This window comes from Festucalex cinctus, chromosome 13 (genome assembly GCF_051991245.1).
Source record: "Festucalex cinctus isolate MCC-2025b chromosome 13, RoL_Fcin_1.0, whole genome shotgun sequence".
Classification (NCBI taxonomy): Eukaryota; Metazoa; Chordata; class Actinopteri; order Syngnathiformes; family Syngnathidae; genus Festucalex; species Festucalex cinctus.
The window spans coordinates 10,333,357-10,345,442 of NC_135423.1; the positions used below are offsets into that span (position 1 = coordinate 10,333,357).

Genomic DNA, 12,086 nt, shown 5'->3' on the forward strand with positions numbered 1-12,086 from the left:
CTACAAAATGTGTAATTTCCATCCCGTACAGATGGCCATTTACTGTCCACCTCACGTCCCAGCCCATTAGTGCTGCCCCCTGGCCGTGGGCTGAGTCTGCGCATGCGCAGTCACATCGAGCACAATTCCGCTCCGCCGTGGTTTCGGTTGAGCATTCTTGGCAACGTCTCGCTCAGGGAACAGCAACTGGAGGCTGCTTATGTTCTTTTTTTTTTATTCTTACCATGTCTGGAGACTAATTTTAATGCTTCTCGAGCCGGAGGAGGACCCTCGTCGCAATTTTATGAAGGTACGACCTCTTTTTGTTGCTTTTTATAACACAGTTTAAAGTGGTCCGGCTGGGTTATTTTAAAGCGGCGAAAAAAGTGGCGAGCGGTATTAGCGAGCTAGGCAAACACAGAACTCGGGGAAGCTACCCGAAGCGACCAACTTTCAGTTAAATGATACTCGTTGCTTCTTGCCAACAACTTGGACATTCCCCTTGGATAAACCCTTCACGTCACTTGCTCATCCCACAGCCTTTTACATAAAATAATAGCCTGTCGCTTACGCCGGGTACTTTTATTAACTGCCCTAATAGAGCCACCCTAGTCCTCGTTCTGCGCATGCTCACTGCGCTATGCTGATTTCCCGTGTGTCGTTTTCCCCACCTGAGTTTGTCACAGTCGCCAGGGTCCGAGCATGTACAGCAAAACTACAGCATCCAGACAATGGCAGCTTTGTTTGTGGTGGGTAGCCGGCTTGGTAGACCCCCCTCCTCCTCAAACACGGACGAGCTCTGCATGTAGAGTAGGTTGTGCTGCAATCGGAAGTTGCCTGTGGCAGGCGGCGTGGGAAAAGCTGTGTGTGGCTCTTCTCTGGGTGAACATACGAGTGTTTATGTGGTCGGCTCGAACGCGACCCGGTTTACCTGGATGGCTTGGTGCACCGTGTTTAAGAATTGCTCATGTGGCGTGTGTGGACGTGCACGACAAGGTTGCCTAAAGACGTGTGTGCTTACAGTAGGCTATGCTGAATAAAAACATGACTGGCAAGTTATTATATTATGTTGCTGCTGGGGTTATAAACACAATCTGGTGTGTGTGTGTAGGTATAATTGTAGTTTCATTGATGCGGGTATTCATGTATATACCATGTCACATCTTAGGTGTGTCAGAAAAGTTCCAGAACTAGTGTCCCATAAGTCAATATACGTCAGTTTTTTCCTTAAAAAAAATAAAAATCAAAAAATTAATTTAAATTTCGTTTAAAATGACAACAGTTCCATCCAGTGCAGCTCTTTATTCTTTCGTTGGCTTTGCGGAAACAAATTTAAACAACTTGTACATTTGTATGTATACAGATTTTCCTTTCATAACAAGAAGTTAAAATCCATTTTCACAGCAATAACACAGCATTTAAAAGATTCTTCCTGCACTAGCATATCATTATCACCATCATCATCTGATGTTCCAACCACAGTCGCTGCTGCATTCCCTCGTGTAACTGCACGTGCATTACGGTACATATTTTCTATAACCCAAGTGCCTCCTTGTGCAATTCAGTGAAAAGAATCGAAACAGCTGAAGATTTGTTGATGTTACAGGTGAATCAGCATGGTAGTTAGTAGGTCTGTCTCAGTTGATCGTTTGAGTCAGTCCAGGGTCACAGGTACGCCAGCTTCCTCACACGTTCCAAAAACATGTACAAATATGCTTGATAACAATTGCATTTCATTGTTCTCAGTTGCATTTTATTTGTATTTTTTTTCAGTTATTTTTAACTACTAGCGGCCCTCTTTTGTGAAGGTGACCCAGTTCTCGCAGCTACCCTGTGGACGGTAACAGGACCCGAAGCAACACAGCGGAATTCATTCATACTTAATCCAGAAAAGTCAGTCACACCTGTGAGTTTCCTTGCTCAGACATGTTCAAGTCTCATTGAATAAGTCTCTAGGAAGCTCTGGTTATAATGCAACCAGAGGGAACGGTCATCTATTCTGTAAAATATCAAACTGGTAAAATAGCAAAAAATAGCAAATCAAACTATAGCCGCAATGTTCACAAGCGCATATCTCTAGATACAAAGCATCATGTCATAAAGAAAATGGAATCTGGGCCACCGAAGTTTCATGATGTGAATCACTGACATATATGGCTGGCTCGAGGTGACTCATCCGCTTTTGACTTTGTTCTGTTCGTTACACTAGCAGCTCTATCGTTCTCATCCTGTGAGTGATCATAGGGGCACCTTGTGGGATTTTTTTGAGGCATGAGAGACACCATTTTGGCACCGGGGCCACTTTTAACGCTCCCTCCCTGACCATGACTTTTTGGCAAACCTCCTGCTATTTGCTAAAACCCTTGGAGGAGTCTTTGTCAGTTAAATAATACATCTTAGTTAAATGAAGGCTAATGGAAATGGATGATTGTGAGGGAGGACGCACACGCACGCACACACACATTAATTTGCATCCATCACAATTATTACAGAATCTTCCTCACACACAGCGAGGAGGACACGTTAGACCTCGGATGCCATCTGGACTGTGTCATTGTAATCTAACAGCTGCATCTACATGTGTGGTGTATTGTGTGACAAAGTGTGAGTTTCTTTGCTTCTGTAAACATAATTTTAATTTATTTATTTATTTTATTTTTTTAAACAGTAGTTTTTACCTATTTTAATTTACAGTTGAAAATATGAATCAGAAAATAGAAATGTATTAGGCTCCTTGACAGGAGTAGACTGATATACACAATATAAAGCATTATCGTAACATAAGTATTTATTGTTCATTTCATTAATGAATGATAACCACAATACTACCACAGCCTAGGGGTTAAATGACTAGAAGACTTTTTTTTTTTTTTTTTTACTTTTTTTTTATTATTATTATTATTATTTTTAATATATATATCAAAGATTTATAGAGAATGTGATATGATTGACAGCAATTTGGGGATAATTACCACACTGTTGTTTCTTGTGAGCTGAGTACATGCATAATGAAGTTGATTTGAAACGTAACGTAAAGCCTTAAAATATGCTGCAGTACCATCAGTCTTATGCAAACAGGCTGTGCCATTAGACCAGAGTGCGCTTGTACAGTTGAAGGTGAAATAGCCTTGGTCCATTAACAGTATTGCTGCAGCCCGTCCCCACTCTCTGTGATGTATTTGTCCCCCGTGAGGGCCCTATCCATAAGTCAGCGTGCCCGGCTATGTCAACAGCCAACAGATTCAGATTCAGATTCAGTCAACAGATTTACACAAAGACACGTCTCTCTGCTTTACGGCCGCCTTGGCAGCCATAAAACATTGGCCAAGCCAAGCAGACAATTCATCAGTCAGGCTTTTTCAGATAAGATAGGATTGACAATTTCCTCAAGGTGTTGTTTGCTAATCTATGTGGAGGAGGATTGAGAACATCACGCTTCTTGGATGTAAATGACCTCAACGGGCCCTTTCTACATTAGTCCTAATATAAAGGCCAGGGTCTGTGCGCGCTCACTGTGGATGTGAAAGTGAATGGCTGTACCAGACGTGGCAAAAATCCCAGATTGCATCCTCCTTCCTTTGACTTCCCCGTGCCGGTTGTGTTCGACTGGGGTAAATATAGCCTGTTGCTTCTCGCTAGAGGATAAACACAGATGTCGAGGCGGCCTTTCTTGCCACAGGTCGGCCCCACGTCCTCCCACTGGTCAACTGCGGCCACAGAGGGAGAGCCATCCGTCCGTCTACAAGACACTTCAAACGCAAAGCCAGGACTTCTGACTAAAATATGGGACAAATGTGCAGCCGAAGGGAACATATACACTACCAGACAAAGGGTCATTTATTTACACAGGGTTTCCATTTAAAATTTTGACAATATATTCCTACAAGAAGGTTGCCGAAGGAACATTTCCACAGGCACCGTAACTAGTTGAGTATAACTCTTGCCAGCTCCATAACGTTTAACGCTTCATTCATATCTCCATATCTTTATAACGCTTGCCTCTGTCATGTGGGAATAATGACGTCGAAGGCTCCAGAGATCCTGGATGATAAAGGCACCAATTGTTCATTCATTCTGCAGGGAAGAAGCCTTGTTCTCGACGCTTCCAAAGCTGTCATACATCCGTTGATAGGAATCGTCACAATTTAGAAAGCCGTGTGATGTGTGTCTCTTCACTGTATGATGTCTCTTTTTTTTTTAAATCGGCTTTTGCTTTTTGTATGTAAATGTTCCACTGGCTTCAGAGCTGACCTGAGGCTTTACCAAAGGCGCAATGGCATAACAGGTGGCCTATGTGTTTTTGTATGCGTGCGAGAGAGTGCCTTGTCATGTCACAGACTCGACAGTATGCCAGAAAAGTCCTGGAAAGAGGAAATCCTGGAAGACAGCCTATTCGGCCTCCATCTGTTTTTATGAGAACAGGAGTGAATTAACACACACACACACACACACACACACATACAGCTTGATCATTTAACCCACATTGCGTCCAAAAATCACTTGCAATTTATTTTAGCTTCGCTCACCTGTTACAGTCACAGGTTACTATTCTTGTCATCCTCTGGCTCCTCATGTTAAATTATATGCTGTGTTATTGCCATGCATCATTGCACAGTGCTTATCAGTCCTAGCTGGTTGGGTGAACAAAATCATTTTGTTTGAAGGGAGGGAGTGGAAGGAGTTTTCTGTCATGTTTTGTCTTTTAAATACAGGTCTGCAATAATTACAAAGTAAGAGCTGGCTTTAAAAAATGTAGATCCTTTGGTAATAGCCCCAAACTCTTTATTTTTGTGGTGGTCCAAGCAAATCTCCACCTTGAAGCTTCGCAGGGTTTGTTTTCCACGCACTTACAGCAGTCTCACGCACGCCTCTGTGTAGAAATAAGTTGGCGAAATGGTCGGCAACCAGAAGGAAATACATCATGAAAGATGGAGAATGTCCAAAGTTTGGGATCATTTTACACTTCACAAGTAAATTACAGTGCAATGTGAACCACAACAGCACGTCTAAATTCACCAAAACAGTCTTGTATCGATGCTAGCTAATTTATTATAGCCTATCATTGCTACTTAGATGTGTTAATAAATGCCCCCTCAAATAGTCAAGGATAGACGTAGCTGAAAGTGCACTGGTACATGAGCTGCTGATGACCACAACTCAGGCAGAATCATCTAACCAACTTTACACTATTATTTGCTGACACCCATGTCACTCACCAGGCCAGGTTGCACCTTTTAAACCAATCCACACTCAGATATTAGAGTAGACCATGAGAATGGTGACTCCAAGTTGACAAAATACCTGTACCTCACGTGCATGTTATTGTCTATTAATGCAAAATAACTCTTTATCCTCTAACTCAAATATTTGATTTCTAAAAATATTAAATAGTTACAGGCTAGCCCTACACCAAGCTAAGCGTGGAAACCAAAATATTAGAAAAGCCTCCTGAAGTGGTCCACTGCAGTTAGATGTAATCATTCACTGCCTTTGACAAGTATACTTGTCAATTTTATTTTTTAGAGCGGTGCTAAATGGGGGCGAATCTGAGCATGCTCCACTGTAAATATCAAACTTGGAAACAACTTTACTGATGCCCAACCACCGGTAGATGACATCATTGCCCCATTTTATAGGAAATAAACACAGTTTCAGAGTCCATGGGAGAAATGGCTGTATTTTGGCAAACCTACATTTTTCTGCTGTCAATTATAAAAGAACGGGACGGGACAAAAAGTAGGGAGTCTATTCTGTTATTTGGTAGATTCGGTTTATATATAATTATTGAATGTAATATCACGTGAGTATTGGAAATGTAAAAATTTTCTATAATGACTGGCAGTGAATGAGTTAAGTGGTACCTAGTGAAGTTTCCACTAAGTATCTTAAAAGTTGTCTTACTTTGAACATGTAAATTGTTCAGTTGATTATGCTCGCCAGTAAATACATATTATTTTTCTCCATCCTGACTACATTTTTGTTACCTGCTGCAAAGGAGTAAAGACCCCCTTACTTTATAGTCCCCTCGTGTGAAATAGCATCAGTGTTTTATTTCTCTCCTACTGGAGGTCAAGCCGGTGGACAGGAAGTGTGTGCAGTGAAATGTGAATCACAGGCTCTGCATCAAGAAGAGAAGAGCGGTGTCCTTTAGATTGAAGAGATTACTCACAGCCAGTTCACGACAGGATGTGAGTAAAACACAGAAAAATCTCTTTAGTCCCTAGTGTGATTCTGCTCTCAAATTCCTTCCTAAATGTTTTCTGGCATCATTATGCATTCACTCACCTTCGCCTCAAAAGAGAAGCAGTCATTCCCAGGTTGGGAGGGAATGTTAGGAAAAGGGTGCAACACTACCATCAAATATAGAGTTAATACTAATAGTGTGTGTCTTTGTAATTTTCGCCAGCCTCATTGTGAAGTATTGTACAATGCAACATTAAAAGTAGTTTTTCCCTTTTATTTGTGGTGACCGCGCATTCATACGGTGGCTCTGCCGTCACAGTTGTGGATTGTTGATCTATTGTTTGACTGTTAATTTAATGCAGCATGTGGTCATTCCGCAAATGCCTCATGTACCACTTTTTTAAGTTACTGTGTACTGTACAAGAAAGTGCATTCTCCCACCCCCTCGTTTCCAAATCAGATTTGTCACTGTCATGCAGGCGTTTCCTCCCAAGCCTCCACACAAGCGCCTTTGATGCACTAATAGTATATGGTATGTTAATGTGTTGGCTGCTGTGAAGGCAAGCTGTTATAGATAGCTTCATTTAATATAAACTGAATTTCTCTCATTTTGAAAAGCAAAACCTTGGCGCTAATGGAAACTTTTTTTTTTTTTCTCTGTCTGTGTCACGGACATCCCACACAGCGTGTCAATTGTCAATGTTGTTGCCACGACTGACATTGAAATAATTGTATGCTGTAGAGATATTTGGTGGAAACATCACATTTAGACTCTAAATGTCCCATTAGTTCTTGTTGCATGCCATTTATTTTATAACAAAACTAACTTGAACTTTTTGAACAAGACGTTCACTGTGCCATGAATTATTGTATTTATCTTGGTGTTAGTTACACTGAATGAATTGAATGGTAAGAAGGAAGGATTCAAAGTCGATGGATGTGAATAATAACCCATTACTTGGTAAAGTGATTGTTTGGAATTCGGTCAAATGTGTGGAATTGATTGTTAGGGTGAGGTCAACATCTTGATGCAACTAAGGCATAAGGGAGTACAGTAGTGCACTACATGAATTGAGTTTGTTGCCTAAAAGTGTAAAATTTTGTGTGCGTGTGTGCATGTTAACTCACTATTTGCCTTCAGCCTCCAAATACAGTACAGCCTCTTTACAGCCCCTTTAAGGCACCGCTGCTAGTTTGATGCGCGGACCCAACCCATCCCTTGTCTGAGACAAAAAATGTGAATGGCAATTAATCAACTTCAAGCTGAAACTGTCAACACCGAGTGGTTGTCGCTTATCGGTACAATCCCTTGTGCACAATGCATTTCCCTACCAGTCTCAAACTCTTATTCTTCCAATGTGAGAAAGAGCTCTTAAGTTTACTTCATTTCCAGCAGCAGAGAAGCAGAAGGAAGTGACACACTTTTGGGTGTATCTCCATGCAACACTAGGCCTCGCTATCATCGTGGGAGAAAAGCAGACAGACAATTTGGAGGCGATGAGAAGGTGGACACAAAAAAGTTGAAAGCAGAGGTTCAAGCCAAGCCATGTGATATCTCCACTTTCTATCCTCCCCTTTTCCCTTTTGTGTGTTTTGCCCATGAACTCTACAACCAAGTTGTGATTAGATAACCGGCTGTTTGTGTATGTTAGGTAAAGCGTCACCTGAGAAAGACTCAAACAGATGAAGCGATGTGATGGAAAACGCTGCATAAATGTGATTCAGTCTCTCTTGTGTTAGGTGAGATCCTCAGAGGGGGGATCGAGTGTGGCTAATTTGTGTGAACGTGCAGGTAGAAATGCACAACCTATTGTGCGGCTGTGTCTCTGGAGATGGTGTGTATTGCTGAGTGGATTTTCTCTTTTTGCAATGGGCGTGATTAATGAAAGGGCAAAGGGGGGCAAACAGTGTCTGTTTTGTCTGGCCATGCTACTATAGGTGCCTGTGTGTTTGTTGAAGGTCAGTGCTATCAGCCCACCACTGCCACCTGTTTGACCCACTTGTTTTGCCCAAAAGGCACTCAAATTTATGACCCCCCCCCCCCCCCCCCCCCCACCCACCCACCCACACACACACACACATTTTGCACAGACGCAACCTCGTTGCTACTTTTCCAGACATATGCAGATGCACTTGACATACTGTAAATGTGCACACTCGAATGCAGAGGTGCCAACAGTGGGCTGTTTTCCCTGAAGTTCCCATGTCTTAATCCCACAGCAATGCCGGCACTGGGAGCGTGCGGGCTGTGTTTTTTGCTTCAGTCCTGCTTGGCTCAGTCTCTTGGTTTCCACGATTGGTACCTTTTTAAAGACTATCGCAGGTCATCAAACGTTTCCCGTCTACGCCTGGAGAACAAGTAGGCCAGTGTCTGCCTTCCAGAGCATACACACAGACTCGCACGCGTGCAGCTGAGTGTGGGCGTACATGGATGCATGGCTGTGGAACCACACCCTGGACACGCTCTTAACCAAACAGTGAGAGAATGAGAAAGGACCTCAGGATGGATTGAGCTTATTGTGACAGCGCCGTGAAACTGGCTGGGCCTGCGAGCGAGAGATGAGTGAACGTGACGGAGCTCCAGCAGCACAGCTGCTGAGAGGAGAGCCGTCTTTTACTCGGCTGTTATTACTGGCCAAATTCCTCTTCAGAGATGCCTGTCTAAATGCCTGGGATAGTTTTAAAGGCCTGAGATCTTTCTCAGGGTGTAAAACTCCCTCTTACCTCCTCTTCATGATTGATTCTCTGACCTTGCAACCAACGAGCATACATAAATTACATCAGCTGCATTAGAACCATATGGTGCTTTTAGGCCGAATTTGACCTCTGGATTTTGATACCTAAGAGCTAGGAGTACTCCAAGAGTCTTTTGTGAAGTCATTGTGAGTTGAAAGGAACCACACCTTGCTCGTGGAAGCCTCTTTCAGTTGAGACAAAAGCCCCGTCCGTCTTCTAATATTTTCTGAATAGACTGTATTCATGTGAGCACACCACCTGCCGCACATTTTGCAGAAGCATGCATGCAATTGCTTTGTCTAAGCCTACGCATACTACATTCAATATAATACATTGGAAATCAATTTTACATGTGCTCGGCCGACTGTAATTTATACAAGACTGTCCATTTGTTGACATTAAAGCAGTGTTTTGGAACTTCAACTTAGTCTCTGAAAACTACAGCATTTTTGTCCAAAAACCTGAGTACCGGTACATTAACAGAGGGTTCTCGATTTACAGTAGAGTTGAATGGTAGGGGAGACGTCTCCGCTGCCAGACGCGCCCATCAAAGACAAGTACATGATTGTGCCAAGCCCCCTGGCGAGAGAAAAGCCTTTAATAGTTACCCACAGCTAACCACCGTGGTTGTGTCATCTTCCCAAACCCTATTTCAAAGGTCTAAGAGCCATGAGTGCTGCAACACAAAAACAATTAAGATGACTAGGGCTGCTAATTGGCGAAAGTTCGCACACAAACTTACTTCCGTGACTGATGTGCTTCCTTCTGCACCAATGACATTATAGCTGTTGATTTATTTATTTATTTTTTTTAACAAAACGGGCCTACCGGTACTCAAATTTATCTAATTTCACTATGTTTACTGGTTATTGCTTATCTGGTATTTTTTTACTTGTGAAGTTGTGACTTTGAATCTTGACAAGGTATAGACCCTTCTGCGGTGACAAGCTTTATTTCAGTGTAGTGTTAACTGTGGAAAGTGATGCAGACCCTTGAGTTTATTTCATGGGGCACCAAAGAAGCTCAAATGTGTATATATGAAGAAAAAAAAACCTGTACTTTATGCAGTGGCCTTTTGAGAATTACTCCCGGTGTTATTTGCTCTAGTGTATTTCACACTCTCTTTCCTGGCTGTTTGGTTTTTCTTTTCTTACAGTGTCAGTTTGTACAGTGCTGTCTGCAGCTCTGTTTCTGTCTTTCTTTCTATCTCAATGGACCTACTGAACTATGTTTTTTCTTATTCGACAAAGTCTTGCTGTCAAACATCTCATTTCTTAGGGGCCCTGCACGGTGCTGGATCAGAGGCCTGCTGCAGGACTACAGTTTCAGTTTGTGTGTATTTGCGTGTGTCAATTTTCACTTCAGACTAGAGCTGGGTTTAAAAAAAAAAAAAATCTATATCGATTCGATTTTCCTTTTCAAGCCCGATATCAATTCATAAAACCATGAACCGATTATTTTACATATCTCTTTTTTCCCATAAATTCTCAAGGAAATAGCATTTTAAAGGCCAATTTAAAAAAACAAATCTTTTTGTTTTCTTGAAATTTGCTGTTCACGTGAATTTAAAAGGATGGTTGTTCGTCTCTGCGTGCCCTGAAGTTGGCTGGCAACCAATTCAGGGTGTATCCTGCCTACTGCTTGAAGCCGGCTGGAATAGGCTCCAGCACCCCAGTGACCCTTGTAAGGAATAAGCCGTTAAGAAAATGGATGGATGATATATACTGTATTTAGAAACAAATCTCTGGATTCACTTTGGAGGTCCTTAACGTGCTAGAATGAAGTCCATTCCATCAATGAGCAAGGGTCGGCGGGCACACCAGGCTGGGACATATTACCAATTAAAATGACACACATGAAAGGAAACACTTGAAAAGGTAGCCTGTAGATATGCACTAAAGTAAATGAAAACAAGGGTCCTTGGTTACATGTTAGAGGAGGTGCGCCAGGAAAGACAGCGGAGCCTTATAAAAAGAAAGATGCACCCCAGGGCAAGGAACACTCGGCCAGTGTGCACTGTGATTCACTGTGCTCTCTGAATGTCCTTTCAGATTAAGTTTCATGTCTTTTCTATTCAATATAACCTTCTAAGTAGTTGTCCAAGTTTTTTTGTGGGACCTGAAAGTGTTCCTCTTGGCTGGTGTTGGCAGACTGAGGGAGGCGTGAGGGGAGGCGATTATTGGTCTTTGGGTGTGCTTTAACCCACTTAGCACACCATCTCAAGGTCTCCTGCCAAAACTGTGAGATTAGTGCCTTTAATCCTCCTCTCAGCGTGATCTGATAGGTTGTTTCTTGCAGCTGCTCTGCCTGTCTTACTCTCCGGAAATGCTCAATTGTCACACGGTTGATGTAAATCGGCGTGACGTTTTTTATGAAAGTGGATCTATGCACATCTTTCAATAAGTTGGGAGAGGTGCGCAAACTGAAGGCAATTTCCTGGTCATAAATACATCACAGAAGCCCTGCTGATGTTTGAAGTGAGTGTCCCGGCACAACTGTAGCATGTGTACTTGCCCCCCTCCTTTTAAATTCTGCTCTGCTGGGCTTTTCACCCCAGGGTTTTGACTCCAGTCCACTCACAACTCCAGCAAGTTCATTCTTTGCCAGCGTCACACGCCTTTGTTCCCCAAATTACTCTGAGCTCCCTCCCTCCCTTAATAAAACAGGCTCATGCAGCCCACGTTCCTTGCATTCTTGATATGGTGTATTTTGTTCCCCCCACATGGATGGATGGCTTGCTCTTAAAAAATGTAGACCGCACCATCTTTTCAACATGCCTACAAGTGGAAGTGAAAAGCAAAGGTGGAAGTTGTTAAGGGGAAATGCTGGTGTCTACTTCAATACACCCAGTTGGGATTTAGAGCCAAAACACATGGTGTTTTTAAGAGCAAATCTGCAAGTAAAACAAGTGATTATCTGCTTAAATTAAAGGACTCTACATTAAGCCTTGATCTGCCAAAACGATAGCAGTCCGTTACTAGGGATTGAAGAACCAACAACTTTTTTTCTAGTTGAAAAAAAGTCAAGTTGGAGTCGAATAATCAGTGACGTCAGTGATATTTATTCAGAACAGTGCAGCGTTCACCAAATTTGTTACATCACAGACCGATTTCACTTGAAGACATATTTCAACGAACAGGCAATTGTAGTTGTCGTAATTAGTGAGAGTCCTGTGCGTGGTTCTCTTT

The 12,086-nt window shown here is 42.4% G+C and overlaps 1 protein-coding gene across 1 annotated transcript in view; it reads left to right on the plus strand.

Annotated features, from left to right (window-relative positions):
* The first annotated feature begins 108 nt into the window (after window positions 1–108).
* The window catches only part of sipa1l3 (signal-induced proliferation-associated 1 like 3), a 57,588-nt gene continuing 45,610 nt past the window's right edge, over window positions 109–12,086 (plus strand). The window contains exon 1 of the mRNA XM_077541635.1: window positions 109–289. The gene's annotated coding sequence lies outside the window, so the exon portion shown is untranslated. The remainder of the gene's footprint in view (window positions 290–12,086) is intronic.